General features: G+C 39.6%; 1 non-coding gene across 1 annotated transcript; it reads right to left on the reverse strand.

Moving 5' to 3' along the window:
- Window positions 1–204: 204 nt before the first annotated feature.
- Window positions 205–311, reverse strand: LOC141624741 (small nucleolar RNA R71). The gene has a single exon (XR_012534545.1). It is a non-coding gene; the product is annotated as a small nucleolar RNA R71 (small nucleolar RNA).
- Between the last annotated feature and the right edge of the window lie 6,772 nt (window positions 312–7,083).

Raw genomic sequence — 7,083 nt, forward strand, 5'->3', positions numbered from 1 at the left:
GAGACTTTTTGTGACTATTGTGATGCGATTTCACAAACTGGAGTGACTCAAGACCAAATTCGATGGGTCTTATTTCCTTTTTCTCTAATTGGTACCGCGAAACAATGGCTAAAAAGCCTTGATAAGGCTACTCTTGGAATCGACTCTTGGAAGAAGTTGGCTCTTGCTTTCTATAAAAAATTCTACCCTCCGGAAAAGACTAACATGCGAAGAGCTCAAATCACGGGTTTTAAGCAAAGGGACGAAGAATATTTGTATGAAGCTTGGGAGAGATTCAAAGGAACTTGTCGCTCATGTCCTCATCATGGACTTAGCGAGTGGTTTCTGTTACAACAATTTTGGAATGTCTTTATGAAGACTCCCGAAACATTCTCAACATGGGATCAAAGGGTATGTTCACCGAAGTTGACGATAATCAAACTTGGAACAAGATTGAGGAAATGACGGTCCATAACTCACAATATAGTAGGCCTCGCAAGGCTACTAGAGGAGGAAAGCATTTAGTGGACTCTATTACTCAATTGGGTGCTCAACTTAGTGCTCATATTGATACCATCAACTTGAAGTTTGAGAAGGCTATGGCTAAACTTGAAGAAGCCTCAAAATCACCAAAGCAACATGTTAATGCCATGGTGGCATCTTCATCAATTCCAAGTGGAATATATGAGAATTGTGGAACTTTGGGACATGACCAAAGTGAATGTAGGGGAACAAGTGAGCAAGTGAATGCTTTTCAAGCATACAAGAGTGGTACCCCTTATTCCAACTATTACATTGAAAACACCAAATTCCATCCAAATCTCTCATACAAAAGCCAAAATGTTCAAAACCCTCAACCAACATACACCCCACCTCCAATGAGAAACTAAAATCAGAGACCCTTTTACAACCAAAACCAAGGTTACCAAAATCAAACTCCATACAATCAACAAAATGACCAAGGTTTTGATGTTCAAAAAGCGGTCCTCCAAATGCAAAAGAATCAACAAGAATTTTTCACTCAAATGCAAAAAGATAGCTAACCAAAAGACATCACCATCAACAACATCCTAGCCCACACAAAAATTTTGGAAACCCAAATGACTCAATTAGCATCTTCGAGCTCTCAAAGACAAAAGGGGCAATTACCACCTCAAAGTAATCCCCCAAGACATGAATCGGTTAGTGCCATCCACTTGAGGAGTGGTACAAGATATGAACAGCCAAAGAAGCAAGTTGAGGATGACATTGTGGAGACTAGTGACAAGGAAAGAGTTGTGCAAAACTCTAGGGAAGAAGAACCCAACAATCAAGAAGTTTCAAAGAAGAATGAAGAAAAGGCCAAAGAGAAGGAACCCATTGTGATTAGACTTACTTTTCCAAGTCGTCAAGCTAAGCCTAAGTTTGATGACCAACTTGGAAAATTCATGGAGATTGTGAAGAATTTAGAAGTCTCGATTCCATTCACGGAATTAATCAATCACGTTCCGGCCTATGCAAAGTATATGAAGTATATTCTTACAAAGAAGAAATCAATCCGGAAGCTTGAGACTATTGCTTTCACTAAAGTAAGTAGTGCTATTCTTCAAGACAGTTCACCTCCAAATCTCAAGGATCCGGGAAGTTTCTCCATTCCATGCACTATTGGTAACACTACAATCAACAAAGCTTTATGTGACCTTGGGGCAAGTGTTAGTGTCATGCCATATTCGGTTAGCAAGAGGCTAGGAATGGGAGAACTCAAATGCACCAATATCACGCTTCAAATGGCGGATAGATCAACAAAGACACCTTTAGGGGTATGGGAAGATGTTCCCGTGAGAATTAGAAAATTCTTCATCCCGGTGGATTTCATTATTGTTGACATGGAAGAAGACTCCAACATTCCTATTCTCTTAGGAAAACCATTCTTGCACACCGCGGGAGCGGTGATCGATGTGAAGCATGGAGAGCTCACCCTTGAAGAGGGAGATGAAACCATCACTTTCAATCTTGACAAGACTATGAGAGCTTCCCGATTGCATGAGCCATGTTTTATGGTTGATCACTATAGCCGGAAAGATGATAGGAAGAAGTTGGAATTTCAATGGAAAAATAAAGTGGATGATGCTCCATCAAAAGAGGAAGGAAATTGCAACAATGAGAGCTTGAAAAGCTCACCCGTGACAAGTGAAGAAGAAGGCCTCATTGGCCAAGACAAGAAAGAAGGAAAGTTGTCTTTATCAACTCAAGACATTTTTAGTGATCAAGTAGACGAAGTATGCGGTCTTTAGGATGATGAGTTCGAAGGGATACTCAATCCCTATATTGGTAATGCTATGACCCAAGACCATCATGGAGAACAACAAGTGAAAAGGTCTATTGAGGATCTATATCATCATAATGAGCAAGCTTTCGACTACTTCTTCAAGGTGTTGAGTAACATCAACAACACCTTGAACATGCCCCCTTGACATCTCACATTGGATGAGAGTTTGGTGAAGTCCTCCCTAAACCACCATTTGTAAATATTCTAACTCCCTAACTTGCATTTCAATTATTGTATTGCATTTTTGTCATCTTTGGATTTACATTTTTATGCCTTGATCAAGATTTTCATCATTTTGAGAGAAGTGAGGGAGGGACTTATGAGTTTATTGATGTGTAGTGCTTTGCCTTAGTGTGGGGATAGCAATTGCCTAGGCTATTCATGCCTTTGTAGTGCCCCTACAATGAAGAACACGAGAATTGAAGAATGAATTGACATGGGTTACGAAGCACCCACGGATGGACGTGAATCCGTGTGGTGAAGGAATAATCCGAGCTGCCCGAGGGACAATCCGCTCGTCCTGAAAGAACCCGAGCGTCCAAGTCACAAGACGCTCGTCTTGTGAAGCTGCAGAAAATATATTTTGCGTCTGACTGAGAATCCGAGCTTCCAAGCCAGGAAACCGCTCGTCTCAGTCAGGACGGTCGTCCAACAGGAAAGACGCTCGTCTTTTTACTACTAAAATCTGGGATCTTTCACTGGAAAGGAATCCGAGCGTCCTGAGCCAAAGACGCTCGTCTCAGCCAAGGAATCCGCTCCTCTTTCCTGCAATCCGCTTGTCCCATGGCGTCTTTACCTGAACCCAATTTTTGAAGAATCCGAGTGTCCCGACACTAGGTCCGCTCGTCTCCCTCTGCATTTCAAAAACCAACGGGTCTTTTAAACCCTCCTTTACCATTCATTTTCATTATTTCAAAACACAAACACTACCCAAAACCCCAAAACCCTCATCCTCTCCATCAACAAAAACAAAATTCCTCAACCAAATCAAATCCAAAATTCCTCAAAACAAAAAATTAATCACTCCTTTAGCATTAACAACTGATCCAAACACTAAAATCTTCAAGTTTTGAACCGATTTTTGGGATACAAGGCAACTTTCATTTATCCTAAATCGATTTGAGCATTATTAGAAATTGAAGATTTCAATCTTTTATTAGTGTAACTAAGCAAAGGAGTATGGCAAAAACAAATGGTGGAAACAAGGCACCCCAAAAGAAGACCCTTTTTAAGAGGCAACAAGCCCTTCTTGATAAGCAAACATCAAAGGCATTGGTAGTCCATGATGCAAGGTTGGAGATTCAACAACAAAATCCTCCTATGGAAGCTAATACTTCTACCACTCCGGTCATTGAACAATTAGCCGACTATCCGGAGGTAATCTTCACTTCCGACTCCCATAGGAAGCAATTTATTTCCTTTGCTAAGAAAACTATCATGCCTACTAAGTTCATATGTGAAGATGCATTGTAAAAATTGGGTGTCCTTAAGCAAACTAAGACCTTTTTCGAGTCTATGGGGTTGAGTAAATTGTTTACGATGCAAGAAATTACATACTCCTCCCTCACCTTAGAATTTTTTAGCTCTTTGAAAGTCACAAAGGTGGAGACCCAAACCATTATCGTGTTTCGTCTTGAAATTGTTGATAGATGCTTATCTTATGACGAATTGGGCAAGATATTTGGCCTTAGTGATAGTGCGAAATTTACAAAGATGCCTACCAAGTATGACCCCGCTCCTCTTTGGATGGCAATTTCCGGAGAAAATTCACACGTTTTCATGATTGTTGTGCTCTCTTAGTCCACCATCCGGGCATTAGAGTATGGCATAAGGTCATTGGGAATACTTTGATAGCTAGAAATGGCACAAACCATCATACCAAACTTGATTTTATCCTTCTTGAGTCGGCTTTGAACATTGGGAGAGAATTTACCAAGCCATACAATGCTTTACGACTTTTGGTTGATCGATGGCTTAATGTTGATTGTGGCAAAGAAGGCACGGCCTTTATTGCCAAAGGAGGATTAGTTACCTATTTGGCTAAGCATTTTAACCGGGATTTCAACAAGAACAACACTTATGAACCGGTAAAAGGAGGCCATCTTATCGATTTGCCCACCATGGTTCTAAAGTTTAAATGGGTCAAGAACGACACTCTTGTCAACAAATTTGGGTGGTTGACAAATGAAGCTAGATCCTTCACTTTGCCTAGAAAAATTTGCCGATTGAATGTTCATAAACCGAACTACCTTCTCCCACTCTCCGAAGAGACCGAATACACCATTCAACACCAAGGGGAAGAAGTTGTCGAGCCCTCCTCCTCCATTATCACCCCACCGTATCCATTTGAATACCACGAGTTCAACCCCGAAAATGCCAAGGCGGGAAATGATTACTTGACTCTACTAATGAAGGAAATGCATAAACAAGCTTATAATGATAGAGTTGATGCTTACAAGGCCCAATATTCGCACCTCCTACATCTTGCTAGGCAAGGACTTCTCGATCCATCTTGTCCCTTGCCTATTTGGGGGGATAGGGAAGTATTCTTTCCTAGCACTTCTAGTGGTGGTAGACCGGGTGGAGAGGAGATGGTTGTTGATGAGAGTGGTGACCAAGAAGGTGAAGATGAAGAAGTTCAAGAAGAAGAGGAAAGTGAGGAAGAACAAGAAAGTGAAAGTGAGAGTGGACATGACTCCACATCCATGGAGGTTGATGATGTCTAAAGTGAAGAAGATGATGGTGACACGATGGGTGAGGACTATCAGACTTTTGGAGGCTCCTACATTCTTACACCTCCCTTATGGTTTGTCTACTTCTCTTGTTTTTATTTTATCTTGATCATTTTGTGGAGTCCTAGCAACATTAGAGGACTAACACCTTGGCTTCATTAAGGTTTTCATTTTTATTGTTCCCAACTTTCAAAATCCAAAATGACAATTTGTAGTTTCATGCATTACATTTTATGTGCATGAACTCCCCCAAAATTTTTGACATTAGAAAGAGTGTCTATTTTGGTTTGGAAAAGTTTATGTATATACATTGGGAGCTAATCTAAATTATGCTCTCCACCATAACAAAAACATATGCATCATGTAGTGTAGTTTAGTGTAGTTTGCATTTGGTTTAGAAATCATACATATTCATGTAAATTGCATAATTTTCTATCGTATTGGTCATTGAGGACAATGCCCATACTAGTGTTGGGATGGGAAGTTCTAACTTGACTTTTATACAAAATCCAAAAAAAAAAAAATTTGAAAAATTTAAAAATCCAAAAACAAGTTCATTTCCTTTATAGTGTAGTCTTGTATATTTTGTGTTTGTTCATCCTTTTTCACATTGATTGACTACGCCACATCCGAGACATGAGGATATTGAAGACTGCATGGTATGATCTTTCCAATCTCCTTTTTCCTCTTTATGTTAATGACTATGTGGTTTTATTTTGATTAATGCGGTATCAACAATGCGAATTTAGGACTTGCATTTAGATTATTTGGCACACTAGTTGGTAGAAGCATATGCATTAGGTTGTATAAATGTTAGTTGCATCATGGCATATAGTTTCACTTAGAAAAAAAATTTGTGAAATCGTCTATTTGGGAAGCTCGACAAGTGTATATAGGCCCTTGTAGATGCTTTTTTTTCTTAAGACTTTGCTTGTTAGAATACTTATAAAACACCCTAGGATGTGTCATACTAGTATCCTTTGACCCATGGATTAAGGCCTAGTCAAGAGTACCTTGTGGTGTGATAACACCTTGGCTACCGTTTATTCCAAGGTGACCCTTGAAACCATGCAACCATCATCCATGTTCTACCACATTTTGTCATCAAAAAGAATGGGCACAAAAATTGTTCAAAATTTGAGTTCAAGAATTGAAATGAAAAGAAAAAGTTTGCAATTGCATCAAAAGAAAAAAGAGGAGCAAAAATAGACCCCTAAAGCTTCAAAAATAAGCACCCTCCCTACAAATAGGATAGCTTTGAAAATGTTCAAAAAGAAATGCAAAGAAAAGTGAAAAGTTGTCAAGTGTTGAAATGCCAAACAAAAAAAAGGAAATGGCAAAAAGAAAGAGTTCTCAAATGTTATATGCCACAAGAAATTGGGGGAAAAAACAACAACAAAGCAAACTCCCATATGAAACTCAAATACTATTGATCCCTTTTCCATCGTATCCACTTTTGTGCATGGTAGAGAGGGGATGACCCTTCTTGTCTAGGCAAGAAGGGGAATTCCGCGATCCTCCAGTGTTTCTAACACCATAGGGAGTCTACTCTTGACGAAAGCATTTAACGATTGAGGACAAAGGTACCCTAGCTTGACACAACTTGGAGGTGATTTATTGGTATCCTTCTAGGCTTAGTAGTTTGAAGAAACCATATCTATAATGGAGTGTGTACCCTTGAATTGCTTCCTCTTTAGATAATTTCCGCCACTTAGATGAGGAAAGTGGTTATTCTTTTGTAGATGCATTCATTACTTGATTTTGTGTGCTTTAATGCTTGGATGTGTCGCCATTTTGGCAAGACCCACCATGCCTTGCAAGAAGACATCTTACCTCATGGTTGTCTTGTTGTGAGTTGAAGGGGCGGAGTGAGACCCGCTAATTGTCTAATATCGGTTATATTAGTAGGATAGTTTAAATAAGGGTCCTAGTTTTGTCACCTCTTTACTTGGGACGAGCAAAGGTTCGGTTTGGAGATATTTGATGTGACCAATATTTGAGCATATTTAGTCCCCGAATTAGCCTCGTTCCTATGCTTTTTAGTGCATAATTGGGTCATTTACT

Source organism: Silene latifolia, chromosome X (genome assembly GCF_048544455.1).
Source record: "Silene latifolia isolate original U9 population chromosome X, ASM4854445v1, whole genome shotgun sequence".
NCBI classification, from domain to species: Eukaryota; Viridiplantae; Streptophyta; class Magnoliopsida; order Caryophyllales; family Caryophyllaceae; genus Silene; species Silene latifolia.